We start from the raw sequence: 22,012 nt of genomic DNA on the forward strand, positions 1-22,012 counted from the left end.
ACCCTTGATGAACCACCTTTGAGACACCAAATTTGAGGCCCACCATTCAGGCACCACCCTTGATGCACCACCATTGAGGTACCACCTTTGAGGCACCACCTTTGAGGCACCACCCTCGATGTACCCCCTTTGAGGCACCACCCTTCATGTACCACAATTAAGTCACCACCCTTGATACACCACCTTTGATGTACCACCCTTGATGCACCACATTTGAGGCACCAGCTTTGATGAACCACATATGAGGCACCACCTTTGATGCACCATCTTTGAGGCAACACCATTGAGGCACCACCATTCAGGCACCACCCTTCATGCACCACCATTGTTGCACCACCTTTGAGGTTCCACCCTTGATGTACAACCTTTGAGGCATGACCCTGGATCCACCTCCTTTGAGGCATCACCATTGATGCACCACCTTTGAGGCACCACCATTGATGTATCTCCTTTGAGGCACCGATATTGATGCATCACCCTTGAGGAACCACTTTCAAGGCACCGTCATTGATGTACCACCTCTGAGGCACCACCTTTGAGGCACCAGCCCTGAATGCCCCACCTTTGAGGTACCACCTTTGAAGCACCATCATTGATGTACCGCCTCTGAGGAACCCCCTATGAGACACCACCCTGGATGCCCCACCTTTGAGGTACCACCTTTGAGGCACCATCATTGATGTACCACCTTTGAGGCACCACCACTTAGGCACCAGCCTTGATACACCACCATTGCAGCACCATCATTGATGTACCACCTTTGAGGCACAACCCTTGATGCACCGCCTTTGAGGCACCACCCTTGAGGCACTACCATCGAGGCACCGCCCTTAATGCACCCCTTTGACGCACCACCTTTGAGGCAACCCCTTTGAGGCACCACCTTTGAGGCACAACCTTTGAGGCACTACCATCGAGGCACCACCTTTGATGCACTTCCTTTGAGGCACAACCCTTGATGTACCACCTTTGAGGCACCACCATTTAGGCACCACCTTTTGATGCACCACCCTTGATGTACCACCCTTGATGTACCACCTTTGAGGCACTACCCTTGATGTACCACCTTTGAGGTACCACCATTGATGCACCACCTTTGAGGTACCACCCTTAATGTACCACCTTAAGGCACCACTCTTGATGCACCAATCTTGAGGCACCACCATTGATGCACCACCTTTGAGGCACCACATAGATGCACCACCTTTTAGGCACCACCCTTGATGCATCACCTTTGAGGCACCACCCTTGATGAACCACCTTTGAGACACCAACTTTGAGGCACAACCATTCAGGCACCACCCTTGAGGCACCACCTTTGAGGCAACACCCTTGATGTACCAAAGGTGGATGCACCTCTTTGAGACACCACCTTTGAGGCACCACCCTGGATGTACCCCCTTTGAGGCACAACCTTTAAAGCACCACCTTAGAGGCACCACATAGAAGCACCACCTTTTAGGCACCACCCTTGATGCACCACCTTTGAGGCACCACCATTGATGCACCACCTTTTGAGGCACCACCACTTAGGCACCAGCCTTGATGTACCATCATTGATGTACCACCTTTGAGGCACCACCCTTGATGTACCACCTTTGAGACACAACCTTTGAGCCACAACCATTGAGGCACCACATTTGAGGCACCTCCCTTGATACACCACGTTTGAGGCACCTCAATTTATGCACCTCAATTTATGCACCACCATTGATGCACCCCCTTTGAGGCACCACCTTTGAGGCACAACCCTTGATGTACCATTCTTATTGTACCACTTTTGTGGCACCACACTTGATGCACCACCCTTGAAACGCCACAATTGAGGCACCACCATTGATACACCACCATTGAGGCACCACCATTGAGGCACCACCTTTGAGGCACCATCATTGATGCACCACCTTTGAGGCGCCACCTTTGAGGCACCACCTGTGAGGCACCACCATTAATGCATCACCTTTTGAGGCACCACCACTTAGGCACCATCCTTGATACGCCACCTTTGCAGCACAATCATTGATGTACCACCTTTGATGCACCACCCTTGATACACCACTCTTGAGGCACTATCATTGAGGCACCACCCCTGATGGACAACCTCTGCTGCACCACCATTCATGCACCACATTTGAGGCACCACCTCTGAGGCACCATCTTTGAAGCACCTCAATTTATGCACCACCATTGAAGCACCTCAATTTATGCACCTCAATTTACGCACCACCATTGATGCACTCCCTTCGAGGCACCACTTTTGAGGCACCATCTTTGAGGCCCACCTTTGCGGCACCACATTTGAGGCCCACCTTTGAGGCACCACCCTTGAGGTACCACCCTTGAGGCAAATCAAGTCTGTCCTGACACGTCATAGGCCGATATTGTGAGCATCGAAATACAATTTCAACTAAATCACCACCTTTTGATGCACCACTATTGTTGTACCACCCTTGATGCACCACCTTTAAGGCACAACCCTTGATGTATCACCTTTGAGGCACCACCATTGAGTCACCACCTTTTGATGCACCACTATTGATGTACCACACTTGATGCACCACCTTTGAGGTACCACCCTTGATGTACTAGTTTGTAGGCACCACCTTTGAGACACCACCACTGAGGCACCTCCTTTGAGGCACCACCCTTAATGTACCATCTTTGAGGCACCTCAATTTATGCACCACCATTGAGGTACCACCGTTAATGCACCACATTTGAGGCACCTCCCTTGATACACCACGTTTGAGGCACCACCATTGTAGCACTATCTTTGAAGGACCACCATTGAGACACCTTAATTTATGCACCTCAATTTATGCACCACCATTGATGCACCCCCTTCGAGGCACCATCTTTGAGGCACCACCATTGAGGCACCACCTTTGAGACAGAACCTTTGAGGCACAACCAATGAGGTACCTCCTTGATGCACCACCATTGATGCACCACCTTTGAGGCACCACCCTTGATGTACCACCTTTGAGACACAACCTTTGAGCCACAACCATTGAGACACCACATTTGAGGCACCTCCCTTGATACACCACGTTTGAGGCACCTCAATTTATGCACCACCATTGATGCACCCCCTTTGAGGCACCACCTTTGAGGCACAACCCTTGATGTACCATTCTTATTGTACCACTTTTGTGGCACCACACTTGATGCACCACCCTTGAAACACCACAATTGAGGCACCACCCTGGATACACCACCATTGAGGCACCACCATTGAGGCACCACCTTTGAGGCACCATCATTGATGCACCACCTTTGCGGCACCACCTTTGAGGCACCACCTGTGAGGCACCACAATTAATGCATCACCTTTTGAGGCACCACCCTTGATACGCCACCTTTGCAGCACAATCATTGATGTACCACCTTTTATGCACCACCCTTGATACACCACTCTTGAGGCACTATCATTGAGGCACCACCCTTGATGGACAACCTCTGCTGCACCACCATTCATGCACCACATTTGAGGCACCACCTCTGAGGCACCATCTTTGAAGCACCTCAATTTATGCACCACCATTGAGGCACCACCATTGATGCACCACATTTGAGGCACCTCCCTTGATACACCACGTTTGAGGCACCACCATTGTAGTACTATCTTTGAAGCACCACCATTGAGGCACCTCAATTTATGCACCTCAATTTACGCACCACCATTGATGCACCCCCTTCGAGGCACCACTTTTGAGGCACCATCTTTGAGGCCCACCTTTGCGGCACCACATTTGAGGCCCACCTTTGAGGCACCACCCTTGAGGTACCACCCTTGAGGCAAATCAACTCTGTCCTGGACACGTCATAGGCCGATATTGTGAGCATCGAAATACAATTTCAACTAAATCACCACCTTTTGATCCACCACTATTGATGTACCACCCTTGATGCACCACCTTTAAGGCACAACCCTTGATGTACCACCTTTGAGGCACCACCATTGAGTCACCACCTTTTGATGCACCACTATTGATGTACCACCCTTGATGTACCACCTTTAAGGCACTACCCTTGATGTACCACCTTTGGGGTACCACCATTGATGCACCACCTTTGAGGTACCACCCTTGATGTACTAGTTTGTAGGCACCACCCTTGAGGCACCACCTTTGATGAACCACCTTTGAGGAACCACCCTTGATTTACCACCTTTGATGAACCACCTTTGATGCACCACCATTGATGCACCAACCTTGATGCACCAGCTTTGAGGCACCACCCTTGATGTACCAACGTTGAGGCACCACCCTTAAGACACCTCCCTTGATGCACCATCTTTAAAGCACCATCATTGAGGCACCACCCTTGATGTACCACCTTTGTTGGACCACCTTTGCGGCACCACGCTTGATGGACCATTCTTGCCACATGCCCTGGTTCTCATTGTGGTGGCTCCAGATGGAGCATGGCTACGGATCCAGTGTCATCAAAGAAGCTGCCATCGTCCCCCTAGGCATTGTCTTCCTGGAATATGTTGTGGCTCCAGATGGAGCATGGCTACGGATCCAGTGTCATCACAGAAGCTGCCATCGTCCCCCTAGGCATTGTCTTCCTGGAATATGTTGTGGCTCCAGATGGAGCATGGCTACGGATCCAGTGTCATCAAAGAAGCTGCCATCGTCCCCCTAGGCATTGTCTTCCTGGAATATGTTGTGGCTCCAGATGGAGCATGGCTACGGATCCAGTGTCATCAAAGAAGCTGCCATCGTCCCCCTAGGCATTGTCTTCCTGGAATATGTTGTGGCTCCAGATGGAGCATGGCTACGGATCCAGTGTCATCAAAGAAGCTGCCATCGTCCCCCTAGGCATTGTCTTCCTGGAATATGTTGTGGCTCCAGATGGAGCATGGCTACGGATCCAGTGTCATCAAAGAAGCTGCCATCGTCCCCCTAGGCATTGTCTTCCTGGAATATGTTGTGGCTCCAGATGGAGCATGGCTACGGATCCAGTGTCATCAAAGAAGCTGCCATCGTCCCCCTAGGCATTGTCTTCCTGGAATATGTTGTGGCTCCAGCTAGAGTATGGCTAAAGATCCAGTGTCATCAAAGAACCTGTCATCGTCCCCTTAGGCATTGTCTTCCTGGAATATGTTGTGGCTCCAGCTAGAGTATGGCTAAAGATCCAGTGTCATCAAAGAAGCTGCCATCGTCCCCTTAGGCATTGTCTTCCTGGAATATGTTGTGGCTACAGTTGGAGTATGGCTAAAGATCCAGTGTCGTCACAGAAGCTGCCATCATTCCCTTAGGTTATGTTGTGGCTCTAAAACACTCAAACTAGCTTGGTACGGGTAACATCAGGGTGGTGGTACATATACACAATTTTTGGTGCGCTTCGGTTCAAATCTGGCGATATCGACAGTGGGCCACAAAGATTTGCCTCGCCACAAGTATTTGCCTGTGGCATTTAGGCACGAAGTAGGAATCCCCATTTGTACTAACCATGCTTCCCTCCTTGCTGATAATTATTTTTGTCTGTATACTAGTCAAAATCAAACATGATAATTTGGCTATGAAGTTGACCCCCTTTATAACTTCCTCTTCTGGTATGCTTTGCAAAACTTTCGTTCTATACTGAACGTCACAATTATCACGCCATATCGTTCACTTTGACGCAAAAGATATGATGTCACAGTCGTATATAGAAAAGTGCAAAATTCCAAGCTCTATGTTGTCCCCAAAGCTTAAAATACACTCTCGTTGTTGATTTCTGTCGGTTTTTCTGCACGAAATGTATGGCCACACAACCTTTGAATTTTGTAGTAACTGTAACTTTTCATTTTGTAACCTATAATTGTAGGTATAATTATTTAAATACGCCTACCAACAATGATGCTCTATTCTATGAATAGAAACCAACTGTTTTAATCAGAGGGGGTTTATTGTGATTTAATAGCCTCTGATTGACCAATCAGGACCGAGTAATGGTTGGATACGAAGGGTTGTGGTTTGGAGTTTGCTTGGCCCACCACTTTTCGATTCTGTTGCATATAGTCTCTCCTGTAACATATGAATTGTTGCTTTGGATACTAGAGACGTCTAGCAATGACGTCTTAATTCACGGTGAGCATACATACACAACCCTTACTATTGGGTGCAGTCTATTCTGGAAATTTTGAAAAACGGATTTTCTCAAGACGATTCAAAGGTCAAACCTACTAAAAGTCATTTATACATGTGTTGTCCACATGATGCTGTGATCGTGGGCCTGAATGGCGGGCAAATGTAAGTGCTGTGTGGGGTTGTTTTCACTCGACCTGATGACCACCCAATAATTAGTCCTGTGTTTTATCATTGACGATTCTGCAACACAGTGAAGTTTTTGTACTTTAGAATTGTGTAATCTACAGAAAGGGAACTCTTAATTCCAGTATCCTAGTGGTGAATCAAGGTTGGAATAGAATAACAAATCTGCATGTTTGTCGTAACAGGCGACAGAATGGAATGTCACAATAACATATGGTAATGATATGATCGGAATCTCACAAAACAGTTATCATGTAACCACGACATTGGTCTTTTACTGAAGCATCTTCGATAAAGCGCATATATTCAGGAGATTAATGAGTGACCTTCGTTCTTGATTTAAAAAAACAAACTAATTTGTACAGACATTCAGACATTCTGCCAGCTTAAGAAATTAATTGTTCGGGTGACTGTCGAAATAAGCAATGCCATTGTCAACCACTAAATACTTTATGGCAAAAAATGTTAATGCAAAATTCTTTCTGATATTTCTGATATACATAAAAGCAATAGGATAATGTCCTTAATCTTATATCTTCACTAAAAGAGGAGTTCACAAAATTCTCCAGTAGACCTAGAATAAATAGAGGTTATCACGCGAGTGTGTTTGGGGATGGTAAATATCCTGCACGAGGAATAAACATTGTATTTAGCGAGCCTTGGCGAACTAAATACATAGTGTTTATTCCTAAAACAGGATATTTACCATCCCCAAACACACAAGCGTGATAACCTCTTTATCATATAATGTAATTGATTTTCAATTCTGTGCTTGAAAATCGCTTTCCCTCTCTCACAAACATAACCTAAACATTGCGAGTTTTCCTGGAATGCGCGCATTAATATTTAATACGTCACAGGGTAAGTGATGTGTCAGTCGGACAGTGACAGTTGCCAATATAGTTCAAACTGAAATCTGTTTCTTATACAGTGGCGAAGCAACATATACGCAAAACAACAATTGTTTTCACTTGCATTTTGCGGCAATCCATCGGTCTGTCCGCTAGAGTAACTGCCCATTGTCAAAGAGAAGCTACTCTAACCCTAGTCTATGAGACGGCAGGGCCACGTTCAGACGTTGTTGACAGTCGGTCTGTCCTGTCATAACGTTAAGGAGTGTAGTCAGATGTACATACAGCGACAAAACGAAACAAGATAACCATTCAAACATATTTCGGCAAAATCCAACTATTCTAATTTGTGGAAAAGGCTTCAAGCTGCAGAGGTCTACAAGCAAATATATGGCTACTGATCCTGCTTGGCTAGGCCTAGTGCCCTCGCAAAATTGTTTCGAAATGTATATCTCCAATGCTGCCAAAACTTAAATGCCCTAGCTGCGTCACAGTTAGACAATGATTTTAAGTATATTAGACTGTTCTTTTGATAATGATAGCAATTATCCCTGTAGTTTATCCAGATTCCCGATTGTTAATTCTGACTCGATCGCCGAATGACAAGGGCGACGCCATGTTTGTTTATAAACACTGAAAGTAGTCCCTACTTGACCTTTGATATTATCTCTATCCGCATATGACCCCAACGAATATCGTTTTTATCCGTTGGCTCTATCCTGCCGAGAAACCTACCCACTGTATGATAAATAGTTTTTATTAGGCGAGTTTATTTATCTATTTGGCTATTTTGATTGTGTAGCTTACAATAGCAGCATGGTGGTTACAAGTGTGTTCAATCACTATTCCGGCAACACGTGCAATACAACTGTTCTGAGCTGAAATATTCTCAGGTGTTTGTCAACGAAATACATTTCACATGTTATCGCACACAGAGAAGCGTCTGTAAATAATGTTATGATTGAGTATTTCAGAGAATCAAGTATCATTTCCGAATAATCTATCGTCTTGCAGGTGAACCCCCTGAGTGTTACGAAACAAGAGTCAACGCCTTCTTGACTGCTCTCCAAAACTTCTCCGCTGAAGTACAGACTGTCAAGGCCGACGCTCCACAAGACTGTCCGGATCGTAGGTCTTTTACAATCATGAAAAATTATTTTCTTTTTATTGCAATAACATTATATATCCCAAAACAATACATTCACTGACCTACTGCTAATGTGACTTGAACCTTGCTTTACAAACATCTGCCATTAGGTGGCAGATTCAGCGGGTTTCAATCAGGCCATTAAAACGCTACTTGAGAAATGTGTTATTATTCATCTAAACTAAGTCAACAATAACTGATTACTGTTATTACCAAGAGGCAGTTTTACACAGCGACGGTTCTAGTGCAGAGAACTTGCGCAGCTATAAGTAAAAGGAGGACACGTGTTTTAAATTTGGATAGTTAAACTTTCCATCACATGCCCATTGCAATTCAAGTTCATGTTCATGACGTAACAATCATGACATCAGAAAGTACATAGAAATATGTAATCTTTAACTTGTAGTGTTTTGGGGTATCCTTTCTTGACGTTGTGCGTGGTGCGTGAGCTGATTGCCTTACACGACTAGAAAAGATACCAGGATACCCGGAATCTGTGTAACATAGTCAAGATGCATGTAGACATATCAGCAAATAAATATCAACTCATGAGATAATGTGGCTGACTCGGGTATGGTCTTACAGTCGTTACTTAAATCAAGTTTCAAAATGATATGCCAGCGCAAACAAAACCATGTCTTGTTGACTTTAAGTTGCTGCTATATACTTGAAGGTACCGGTGCGGTGTTTGTGGCGTCGTGTGATGGAACTGATGTTGTCGTCGTGGATCCTAACGGCTTCATCCAAAATGGCATCACTACAATTGTAAATGTAGATGGATTGACATTGTCTGGCCCCCCCAACACGATGTCCGACTATGCATTATCTTATTACGACAACGGTGCTACGATTATAATCGTATGTAAGGTCATGCCATCCAGGGTAGATACAGCCATACTAACAGCGGCTGGTACGTGTGTGAGCATTATGTATTTTTGTTCAAAATAACTTATCGATTTGTATGTTGAGAAAATACCCCTGTTTGGACATGCAATGCATCCCTTGTTCAAAATCACTAATGTTGCGAGTGGAGAGTTAGGGATGACAATCACTCAATGTCCCAGAAAAGGAACCGATGTGATTTTAGAATCGATATCTGTGTGGGAACTTTGTAGATACACATAAACAAAACATACTAGAATGTATTGTCCTGTGCTACAGCAGATGCTCACCACGGAGATGACGGATGCTGAGTTACAATGACTTAGGTTAAGAATTGCAGAGTAATGCCCCTTTTTGTCTTTGTGCATGTAGACATCGCCCTCGTGTTTTGATGTCATGGCGGAAAATTTGTTTTCACCACATAAAACAAGTACGTTTTCGTATCGAATGTGTCACTTTATACATAATCCTACAATTGTAATATATCTGTCATGATGTTGTTCGGATATACGACAGTATTTTGTTCGCTCACAGTTTACATAAAGCTGTCAAATAAACTGTACTTTATCTATGTACGATCTAATAAGGCTACATAATTTAGAGGCTTTTTCGTCAGCAAAACAGAAACTTGGACAACACTAAACACTTTTTGCTTTTCAAACCAGTCTTTAATTGTCCATCATGGGGGTAAAAAATCAATAATATACAAGTCCGTTGAATTGCAAAGTCAGAGGTTGTTTCAGTACTGCGCGACCACAATTCTCGCACAGCATTGATTTTTCGAAACTATGTGTCTGAACATTAACTCAGCAACCATGATCCCAGCGATAATGTAGTTAATCACAAGCTTTTTGTCAGATATCTCGCGAGACCCGTGTTGTATGCAACTCACCGCCATGTGAATGCCGACTTGTATACAATTTCAGTTCGTGCAACTAATTGCATACAACAAGTTGTATACAACTACCCCTATAGGAGATTAAATAACTGTAATATCGTATCACATGATACACTTCTGTTTCTGACAGGTAATTGGAAAGATACTGCTTTGATCCTGCCATATTCTTACAACTACCCTATTATACTTTTACATGTGATCTATACAAGTAAGTGATTGAATGAGTGAGTAGGATTTAACAGTATTCCAGTTAAGGTAAGGATGTCATTTGTGGTATGACTCCACGTCCTGCTACAATACAAAAAAGCAACAATTAAAAGTGAGTGAGTTGGGTTTAACGCCGCTTTTAACAATATTCCAGTTATATCACTGTGTGTCAGCTTAATTTGGGAGGAAATCCCGAAGTAATGCAAGTGTCAGACGTTTACCACCTCGGTGAAACCCACGAGCACGTGTATGCTGCTGACAAACCTAGAAACATTATCGGGGCGTACCGCATTCGAACCCACAATCATAGGTCTCTGGTGTGCCCAAGGGACGCAACTCTGCACAGCGAATCGCGGCGCCTTCGACGACTGGGCCACCCGTGCCCCCTTCTATACAAGTAAACGTTCCATTGTTTGACACCTTCATTGACACTTTTATTCTTTATCAGCGCAAGTCTTAAATTGTCATTGATTTGTTGTCAGGGACAGCCCAAAACGTAACTGGCATTGCCTTCTTTCCTGCCGCCGGAATCTTCATTTATATAGCCCTTACCAGGAATCCTGGCCAGAATGGCATCTATTTCATAGACAGAGTTTCCTTCGGAATCGCAATGGCCTTCCCATATGATGGCGAGACTGGCAACATTTATATTTGTGGCGAGTATGTACACAGGCTTACTTCAAGGACTTAGAGGAAGTGTTGTGCATGATTGGTTTGGTTTTGTATGTTTGATATTACACGCTGCACTCAGCAATATTCCAGCTATATGACGGCGGTCTGTAAATAATCGAGTTTGGACCAGACAATCTAGTGATTGACATCATGAGCATCGATACACGCAAATGGGATACGATGATATGCATCAACCACGTCAGAGAGTCTGACCGCCAGATCCCGTTAGTCGCCACTAACGACAGGCATTGTCGCCAGGATCATGATATCACATTGCACAGGTCATTAAAAGAAGACAGATCGGAGGTTTGTTTGTTTGTTGTTTAACACCGCACTCAGCAATATTCCAGCTATATAACGGCGGTCTGTAATTAATCGAGTCTGGACCAGACAATCCAGTGTTTGACATCATGAGCATCGATCCACGCAAATGGGATCGATGACGAAAGGAAGGGCTGACAGGGAGTTGTCGGTTTTTTTTATGTTTACATTTATGTTGTGAGAATAGTTTTTGGCTCTGTGTTCCTATTGCGTATTTAATATTTAACACCCTTAAGTAATGCGAGTGGTAGAGAATGGCGCAAGCTTAACAACTGAACAATAGCTGATACAATATTGCTGCAGCTACCTGTACATGAGTGACGGTCAGAAGATCCTCAGAAGACCGCTCGACGGCACAGGCGACTGGGAGCAAGTCTTGAAGAATTCACTGCCTCCTCTGGAGTTCGTGGTTCTCGACGATGGTAGGTGCAATACAATTAATCAAATTATAATTCTGGGTTGGCATGTGAATATTATGTTTTTTCCTTTGCGAATGTACACATGGAGACCATTACGTCTGAACAACATGTTTGGACAACATGTTTGTAAATTCAGGTGCCCGTGTTATAGGGATATGCAATTTTACATAGGTCTGTGAAATTACACGGGCATGTAAATAATGCATGGTCACAGGAGACAGAGTGACACGCCCGACAAGGAGGGTGGTGTAACCAGCATATTGCTGCTCAAACTTGACCCTGGTAACCCATACAAGGTCACAGGAGGCAGAGCGACACGCCCGACAAGGTGGGTGGTGTAACCAGCATATAACTATTCAAACTTGACCCTGGTTACGCATTCAAGGTGACTGGAGGCAGAGCGACAAGCCCGACAAGGAGGGTGGTGTAACCAGCATATAACTGCTCCAACGTAGATTGGACGGTGGCTAGTGATGAGCCTTGCCCTGCTGTAGATAGCGTCTCCAAAGAGTTGAAGTTGTGTTTCAATGAACATTAAATGTCTGGCAACTCTGTTTTGCGCCATTCCTGTTTGCAACATTCCCACTGTGCGTAGACGTTGAGCACTGCGTAATCATATTGACGGTTGTAAAGCCACAGTCCTGAGTATAATTCTGCCCATAAACACGCAAACATCCAAATAAACAGCATGAACATGGACGTGCATTTTGTAAGTCAGGACATTAAAGTCGATGGAATGTCTTCATGAACATGATTTGAAAGATGTATGTTTCGAATTCAGAATAAATGTATTTTTTATTATTTACTTTTTATGTACTTTTTATTAAGCATAGATATTTTTTCCGGTAGTATATATGTATCTGATACAAGTAGAAAAGTGTTTTGCTGTGAATCAATGCCTAAAAGATCATACATTTTATCTACATTTCTCTGATACAAATCGGTTAGGAATGCTGACTGCGTGAGTTCTACTATTTCATGACAATGCCTCTTCTCACACATGGGTGCACGGGTGGCCCAGTCGTCCAAGGTGACGCTATTTGCTGTGCAGAGTTGCGTCCTTTGGGCATGCCAGAAACCAATGATCGTGGGTTCGAATCCCGGTTCACCCCGATCATGTTTCAATTGATGATGCTTGTCAGCACCATACCCGTGCTCGTGGGTTTTACCAAAGTGGTAAACGTCTAAGACCTGCATCACTTTGGGTTTTCTCCTAACATCAAGTCGACACGTCGTGATATGCCTGGAATACTGTTTAAAGAGGTGTTAAACCCATTTCACTCACTCACTTTCTTATACAGGAAGAATTGTGTTCTGTGAAACATCCGGTGCCGTGTTGATATATGATCCTACTGAAAAAACATACAGACAGCTGAAAGAGCCTACCGCTGGTGATTGCTGTGGTTCAATTAAAGTCAGCCCCTGTGATGATGACCTGATCTACATCGCAAACAAAAACGATCCGTGAGTAAAACAGACGTTATACGTTTTGAATATATACACACTAAACTTTCTTTCTTCAAGACAAGAACAAATACATAATTGGCATCTTTTATTATTCTTAAGATTTGCGTTTGTTGGTAATTCATCTGTAAGTGTTCATCCAATGTCAGTCTTGTTGGTATGTCGTTGCCCCTTGTGCCGACCCCTTCTCATATCAGGTTGCTTGATAGCCAGGTAGGAGTGAGGTCCAAGGTGAGTATTTGCGTCTTTCCTAAAATGAGTGAAAAATAACTGAAGATGAGTTCATAGTGGGTTTATTGTAACAGAACTGAATTGTGTTTACAGTCTGAACATGTGGCCTTAAATCGACATGATATACTTGAGGGACCACCACGTGATATACTTGTAGTTAAAGGGTGTAAGGGACCACCACATGATATACTTGTAGTGAAAGGGGGTGAGGGACCACCACATGATATACTTGTAGTTAAAGGGGGTGAGGGACCACCACGTGATATTCTTGTAGTTAAGGGGAAGGGACCACCACATGATATACTTGCAGTTAAAGGGTGTGACGGACCACCATGTGATATACTTGTAGTTAAAGGGTGTAAGGGACCACCACATGATATACTTGTAGTGAAAGGGTGTGTGGGACCACCACATGATATACTTGTAGTTAAAGGTGGTGAAGGACCGCAACATGATATACTTGTAGTTAAAGGGGACGAGGGACCACCACATGATCTACTTGTAGTTAAAGGGGGTGACAGCCCACCACATGATATACTTGTAGTTAAAGGGGGTGGGTAACCACCACATGATATACTTGTATTTAAAGGGTGTGACAGACCACCACGCGATATACTTGTAGTTAAAGGGGACGAGGGACCACCACATGATCTACTTGTATTTAAAGGGTGTGACAGACCACCACGCGATAAACTTGTAGTTAAAGGGGGGAAGGGACCACTACGTGATATACTTGTAATTAAAGGGGGTGAGGGACCACCACATGATATACTTGTAGTTAAAGGGGGTGACAGACCACCACGTGACATAGTTGTAGTTAAAGGGGGTGGGGGACCACCACATGGTCTACTTGTGGTTGAAGGGTGTGACAGGCCACCACATGATATACTTGTAGTTAAAGGGGGGAAGGGACCACCACGTGATATACTTGTAGTTAAAGGGGGAAAGGACCACCACGTGATAAACTTGTAGTTAAAGGGGATTGGACCACGACATGATATACTTGTAATTAAAGGGGGAAGGGACCAACACATGATATACTTGTAGTTAAAGGGTGTGACAGACCACCACGTGACATAGTTGTAGTTAAAGGGGGTGGGGGACCACCACATGGTCTACTTGTGGTTGAAGGGTGTGACAGGCCACCACATGATATACTTGTAGTTAAAGGGGGGAAGGGACCACAACGTGATATACTTGTAGTTAAAGGGGGAAAGGACCACCACGTGATATACTTGTAGTTAAAGGGGGTGAGGGACCACCACATGATATACTTGTAGTTAAAAGTGATGGGACCACCACATGATATACTTGTAGTTAAAGGGGGTGAGGGACCACCACATGATATACTTGTAGTTAAAGGGGGTAAGGGACCACTACATGATATACTTGTAGTGAAAGGGGGTGAGGGACCACCACATGATATACTTGTAGTTAAAGGGGGTGAGGGACCACCACGTGATATTCTTGTAGTTAAGGGGAAGGGACCACCACATGATATACTTGCAGTTAAAGGGTGTGACGGACCACCATGTGATATACTTGTAGTTAAAGGGTGTAAGGGACCACCACATGATATACTTGTAGTGAAAGGGGGTGAGGGACCACCACATGATATACTTGTAGTTTAAGGTGGTGAAGGACCGCAACATGATATACTTGTAGTTAAAGGGGACGAGGGACCACCACATGATCTACTTGTAGTTAAAGGGGGTGACAGCCCACCACATGATATACTTGTAGTTAAAGGGGGTGGGTAACCACCACATGATATACTTGTATTTAAAGGGTGTGACAGACCACCACGCGATATACTTGTAGTTAAAGGGGACGAGGGACCACCACATGATCTACTTGTATTTAAAGGGTGTGACAGACCACCACGCGATAAACTTGTAGTTAAAGGGGGGAAGGGACCACTACGTGATATACTTGTAATTAAAGGGGGTGAGGGACCACCACATGATATACTTGTAGTTAAAGGGGGTGACAGACCACCACGTGACATAGTTGTAGTTAAAGGGGGTGGGGGACCACCACATGGTCTACTTGTGGTTGAAGGGTGTGACAGGCCACCACATGATATACTTGTAGTTAAAGGGGGGAAGGGACCACCACGTGATATACTTGTAGTTAAAGGGGGAAAGGACCACCACGTGATAAACTTGTAGTTAAAGGGGATTGGACCACGACATGATATACTTGTAATTAAAGGGGGAAGGGACCAACACATGATATACTTGTAGTTAAAGGGTGTGACAGACCACCACGTGACATAGTTGTAGTTAAAGGGGGTGGGGGACCACCACATGGTCTACTTGTGGTTGAAGGGTGTGACAGGCCACCACATGATATACTTGTAGTTAAAGGGGGGAAGGGACCACAACGTGATATACTTGTAGTTAAAGGGGGAAGGACCACCACGTGATATACTTGTAGTTAAAGGGGGTGAGGGACCACCACATGATATACTTGTAGTTAAAAGTGATGGGACCACCACATGATATACTTGTAGTTAAAGGGGGTGAGGGACCACCACATGATATACTTGTAGTTAAAGGGGGTAAGGGACCACTACATGATATACTTATAGTTAAAGGGGGTGAGGGACCACCACGTGATATACTTGTAGTTAAAGGGGATGAGGGACCACAACGTGATGTACTTGTAGTTAAAGGGGGTGAGGGACCACCACATGATATACTTGTAGTTAAAGGGGGTGAGGGACCACCACATGATATACTTGTAGTTAAAGGCGATGAGGGACCACCGCATGATGTACTTGTAGTTAAAGGGGATGAGGGACCACCACGTGATATACTCGTAGTTAAAGTGGGGGACGGAGCACCACGTGATATACTTGTAGTTAAAGTGGATGAGGGACCACCACTTGACATACTTATAGTTAAAGGGGCTGAGGGACCACCACGTTATATACTTGTAGTTAAAGAGGGTGTGGGGCCACTAGATGATATACTTGTAGTTAAAGGGGGTGAGGGACAATCGCATGATATACTTGTTGTTAAAGTGGGGGACGGACCACCACATGATATATTTGTATTTCAAGGGTTTGACGGACCACCACGTGATATACTTGTAGTTAAAGGGGGTAAAGGACCACCACATGATATACTTGTAGTTAAAGAGGAAGGAACCACCACATGATATACTTGTAGTTAAAGGGGGTGAGGGACGATAACGTGATATACTTGTAGTTAAAAGGGGTGATGGACCACCACGTGATATACTTGTAATTAAAGGGGGTGAGGGACCACCACATGATATACTTGTAGTTAAAGGGGGTGAGGGACCACCACATGATATACTTGTAGTTAAAGGGGGCGATGGACCACCACATGATATACTTGTAGTTAAAGGGTTTGACGGACCACCACGTGATATATTTGTAGTTAAAGGGGGTGATGGACCACCATGTGGTATACTTTTAGTTAAAGGGGAAGGGACCACCACATGATATACTTGTAGTTAAAGGGTGTGAGGGACCACCACGTGATAAACTTGTAGTTAAAAGTGATGGGACCACTACATGATATACTTATAGTTAAAGGGGGTGAGGGACCACCACATGATATACTTGTAGTTAAAGGGGGTGAGGGACCACCACATGATATACTTGTAGTTAAAGGGGGTGAGGGACCACCACATGATATACTTGTAGTGAAAGGGGATGAGGGACCACCACGTGATATACTCGTAGTTAAAGTGGGGGACGGAGCACCACGTGATATACTTGTAGTTAAAGTGGATGAGGGACCACCACTTGACATACTTATAGTTAAAGGGGCTGAGGGACCACCACGTTATATACTTGTAGTTAAAGAGGGTGTGGGGCCACTAGATGATATACTTGTAGTTAAAGGGGGTGAGGGACAATCGCATGATATACTTGTTGTTAAAGTGGGGGACGGACCACCACATGATATACTTGTATTTCAAGGGTTTGACGGACCACCACTTGATATACTTGTAGTTAAAGGGGGTAAAGGACCACCACATGATATACTAGTAGTTAAAAGGGGTGAGGGACGATAACGTGATATACTTGTAGTTAAAAGGGGTGATGGACCACCACGTGATAAAATTCTAATTAAAGGGGATGAGGGACCACCACATGATATACTTGTAGTTAAAGGGGGTGAGGGACCACCACATGATATACTTGTAGTTAAAGGGTTTGAAGGACCACTACGTGATATACTTGTAGTTAAAGGGGGTGAGGGACCACCTGATGATATACTTGTAATTAAAGGGTGTGAGGGACCACCACATGATATACTTGTAGTTAAAGGGTGTGTGGGACCACTACATGATTTACTTGTAGTTAAAGGGGGTGAGTGACCACTCGTGATATACTTGTTGTTAAAGTGGGGGACGGAGCACCACGTGATATACTTGTAGTTAACAGGGTGTGAGGGACCACCACGTGATATACTTGTAGTTAAAGGGGGCAAGGGACCACCACATGATATACTTGTAGTTAAAGGGGGTGATGGACCACCACATGATATACTTGTAGTTAAAGGGTGTGAGGGACCACCACGTGATATACTTGTAGTTAAAGGGGGTGAGGGACCACCACATGATATACTTGTAGTTAAAGGGTGTGAAGGACCACTACGTGATATACTTGTAGTTAAAGGGGGTGAGGCACCACCTCATGACATACTTATAGTTAAAGGGTTTGACGGACCACCACGTGATATATTTGTAGTTAAAGGGGGTGATGGACCACCATGTGATATACTTGTAGTTAAAGGGGAAGGGACCACCACATGATATACTTGTAGTTAAAGGGGGTGAGGGACCACCACATGATATACTTGCAGTTAAAGGGTGTGAGGGACAACCACGTGATAAACTTGTAGTTAAAAGGGGTGAGGGACGACCACGTGATATACTTGTAGTTAAAGGGGGTGAGGGGCCACCACGTGATATACTTGTAGTTAAAGGGGGAAGGGACCACCACATGATATACTTGTAGTTAAAGGGGGAAGGGACCACCACATGATATACGTGTAGGTAAAGGGGATGGGACCACCACGTGATATACTTGTATATAAAGGGGTTAGGGACCTCCCCGTGATATACTTGTAGTTAAAGTTGGTGAGAGACATCTACATGCTCTACTTAGCTGCTGCAGGTACTCAGAAGGAATCTCATCATGTCAGCATGAATGCCTCGGTATAAGTAGATTTTAGATTAGGCATGAGAGAGAAGCCGCGAAAAAGGCATCTCTTGGTCGGACTTATTTAAGTTATCAGGGTGCATGCATTCAGTTTGTTTGTTGAATGGTTTTGTTTGTTTGTTGTTTAACGCCGCACTCAGCCATATTCCAGCTATATGATGGCGGTCTGTAAATTATCAAGTCTGGACCAGACAATTCAGTGATTTACATCGAAAGCATCGAACTACGAAATCGGGATAAGATGACAAGCATCAACCAAGTTGCCTCTTACGACAAGCATAGTAATGTAACATATTTTCCATCAATTTATAAACCAGTTTCATTTGTACAGTCGAAGTGTTGCCCTGCTCTCACCGGTTTCTTCAATGAAGGTGACTAAATGGAGGTTTCTTCTTTCAGGGATATCGAGATCTACAATGCTACATCACTTGAATACGTTAGGTCATTGACATACACCACGTCGACTCCCTCTGCATGCCCATCTATTGCTTGTGATCCAACATTGTGGTATGAATTGTTACAATGTATTAGTTACTGTTACACATCCAGCAAGAACAACGACCAAGTAATTAACCAGTAATAGAACACAGAGTAATAGACTTTATATTGTTTCTTGTTACTTATATTGCACTTCAAAACAGCTTGAAGGTTTGATTTGATATGATTGAGTTGTGACTGAAAATAGTTCAATCCTAATATTCTTCTAATATATCCACTAAAGAATTTTCGAATAAGGGTTTTCAATCAAAACCGAATAATTAAGTTTAATCAACAAGATGTGTCAGATATGTTTAGAGGGGATAACGTTTAGATACCTCCTCATCCGTTAAATGTTGAATTGTAATTCTTATATATATTGTCATGTTGCAGCTGTGCATAAACGGCATTCCAAGACGGTAAGTATTTGCTTGTTGATTCTTGAGAACCCCTCAGCCATGACAGTTCTTCCCTTCAGTTATTTAGAAACTTCTGATCTTCTGCAAACACCATAAAATCTAAAGGATACCTGCCATATGTACCAAGTATACTATAAAAAGGCATTATTTTCAAGTGAGAAATATATTAACATGTACTTCTGTGGTCTAGTGGTAGAGTTGAAGGTCCGGGGTTCGATCCCCGGCCGCGTCATACCAAAAGACGTTAAAAGATCGCACTTGTTGTTACCCTGTCTGGCGCTCGACATTTAAGGGCTAAGACAAGGACTGGTCAGCTCAGGGTCAGTATACTGTGTCTGAGTGGGGTATTCATGTTAAACTGCGGCATGGTATCTCAGTGGGCTAGCACTATAAATCAGCATAAGTAAGGACTAGTACAAGCAGCCACACACACACACACGCGTGCATGCCTGTTGCTTTATAAGTGCAATAACCTTGGACGCGACGTTAAGCCCCATTTCACTTCACCCCAAACAGAAATGACAACAGGTGCTCGCGTACACAAATGACAACTTTTGTCTAAACATAGTTATTACTTAAGATATGAAGAGAGCCAATCACATGCCAGTGTATGGAGTTGTGTGTTTGCGATCTCGTGTGAGCCTGTGCCTGTATGTATATGTGTGCTCAGGTGAATCAAGTAATTCATTTGCTATAATGAATTTGCCTTATATTTTCAGGATGAGCTGATATCGGAAGCAACGTTATCCGAACGTTAAAAAATAAAAAAAGTGTTGTGACTTTGTTTTGTGAATAAACCTTGTTACACTTACAACATGTTTGTTTCTTTTTGTCAATAGCGAGTACACCATCTATATGGATGCCTCTACAGAGTATATCATAGTTATATATATATGTTGACAAGTAATGCGTAAAATACCTTCTCACAATATAAATAGTAAACCTTCACAGAACAACTCAGGTGTCAATATTAAAACACTTTCTTCACGTTTCAAACTTAATGTGTTTTTTTTCTATATTGCTGCTAAAGGGTTATCCTCAGAAGGCAGAAAAGCGACCAAAACAACTTTGCACTGAAAGAATATTTATCTTTCCCACAGGCACAAAAGGTTTTTGTTTACATGTTGTTTACTAAACAGTACAAGTTGATAGTTTCAACAGCTGGAGGACTTGCTATATTTCTAGGGTGGAGGGGTAGGTAGGAACCAGACATAAAACATCAATGCCAGAGATCCTAGGGTGGATGGGTAGGTAGGAACACGTATAAAACGTCAATGTCAGAGATCCTGGGGTGGATGGGTAAGTAGGAGCACATTTAAAATGTCAATATCAGAGATCCTAAGGTGGAGGAGTAGGTAGGAACCACATCTAAAATGTCAATGACAGAGATCCTGGGGTGGATGGGTAGGTAGGAACCACATATAAAACGTTAATGTCAGAGATCCTGGGATGGATGGGTAGGTAGGAACACGTATAAAACGTCAATGTCAGAGATCCTGGGGTGGATGGGTAAGTAGGAGCACATTTAAAATGTCAATATCAGAGATCCTAAGGTGGAGGAGTAGGTAGGAACACATATAAAATGTCAATGTCAGAGATCCTAGGGTGGAGGGGTAGGTAGGAACCACATATAAAATGTCAATGTCAGAGGTGCTAGGGTGGAGGGGTAGGTAGGAACACATATAAAATGTCAATGTCAGAGGTCCTAGGGTGGAGGGGTAGGTAGGTACACATATAAAATGTCAGTGTTAGATATCCTGGGTGGAGGAGTAGGTAGGAACACATATAAAATGTCAATGTCAGAGGTCCTAGGGTGGAGGGGTAGGTAGGAACCACATATAAAATGTCAATGCCCGAGATCCTGGGGTGGAGGAGTAGGTAGGAACCACACATAAAAAATGTCAATGTCCGATATCCTGGTCTGAGGAGTAGGTAGGAACCACATATAAGATGTCAATGTCAGAGGTCCTAGGGTGAAGAAAGGAGTAGGTAGGAACCACAAATAAAATGTCATTGCGAGAGACCCTAGGGTGCGGGAGTAAGTAGAAACCACATATAAAACGTAAATGCCAGAGATCCTAGGGTGGAGGAGTAGGTAGGAACCACACATAAAAAATGTCAATGTCCGATATCCTGGTCTGAGGAGTAGGTAGGAACCACATATAAGATGTCAATGTCAGAGGTCCTAGGGTGAAGAAAGGAGTAGGTAGGAACCACAAATAAAATGTCATTGCGAGAGACCCTAGGGTGCGGGAGTAAGTAGGAACCACATATAAAACGTAAATGCCAGAGATCCTAGGGTGGAGGAGTAGGTAGGAACCACACATAAAAAATGTCAATGTCAGAGGTCCTAGGGTGAAGAAAGGAGTAGGTAGGAACCACAAATAAAATGTCATTGCGAGAGACCCTAGGGTGCGGGAGTAAGTAGGAACCACATATAAAACGTAAATGCCAGAGATCCTAGGGTGGAGGGGTAGGTAGGAACCACATATAAAACGTCAATGTCAGAGGGCCTTGGGTGGAGGGGTAGGTAGGAACCACATATAAAACGTCAA

At 44.0% G+C, this 22,012-nt stretch overlaps 1 long non-coding RNA gene across 1 annotated transcript; it reads left to right on the forward strand.

The window, feature by feature from the left end:
* Window positions 1-11,574: 11,574 nt before the first annotated feature.
* LOC124117294 lies at window positions 11,575-19,135 on the forward strand. The gene is made up of 3 exons (XR_007222793.1): window positions 11,575-11,663; window positions 12,962-13,124; window positions 18,961-19,135. It is a non-coding gene; the product is annotated as an uncharacterized LOC124117294 (long non-coding RNA).
* The last annotated feature ends 2,877 nt before the right edge of the window (window positions 19,136-22,012 follow it).

Source organism: Haliotis rufescens, unplaced genomic scaffold (assembly GCF_023055435.1).
Source record: "Haliotis rufescens isolate VD_foot unplaced genomic scaffold, xgHalRufe1.0.p SCAF_24, whole genome shotgun sequence".
Classification (NCBI taxonomy): Eukaryota; Metazoa; Mollusca; class Gastropoda; order Lepetellida; family Haliotidae; genus Haliotis; species Haliotis rufescens.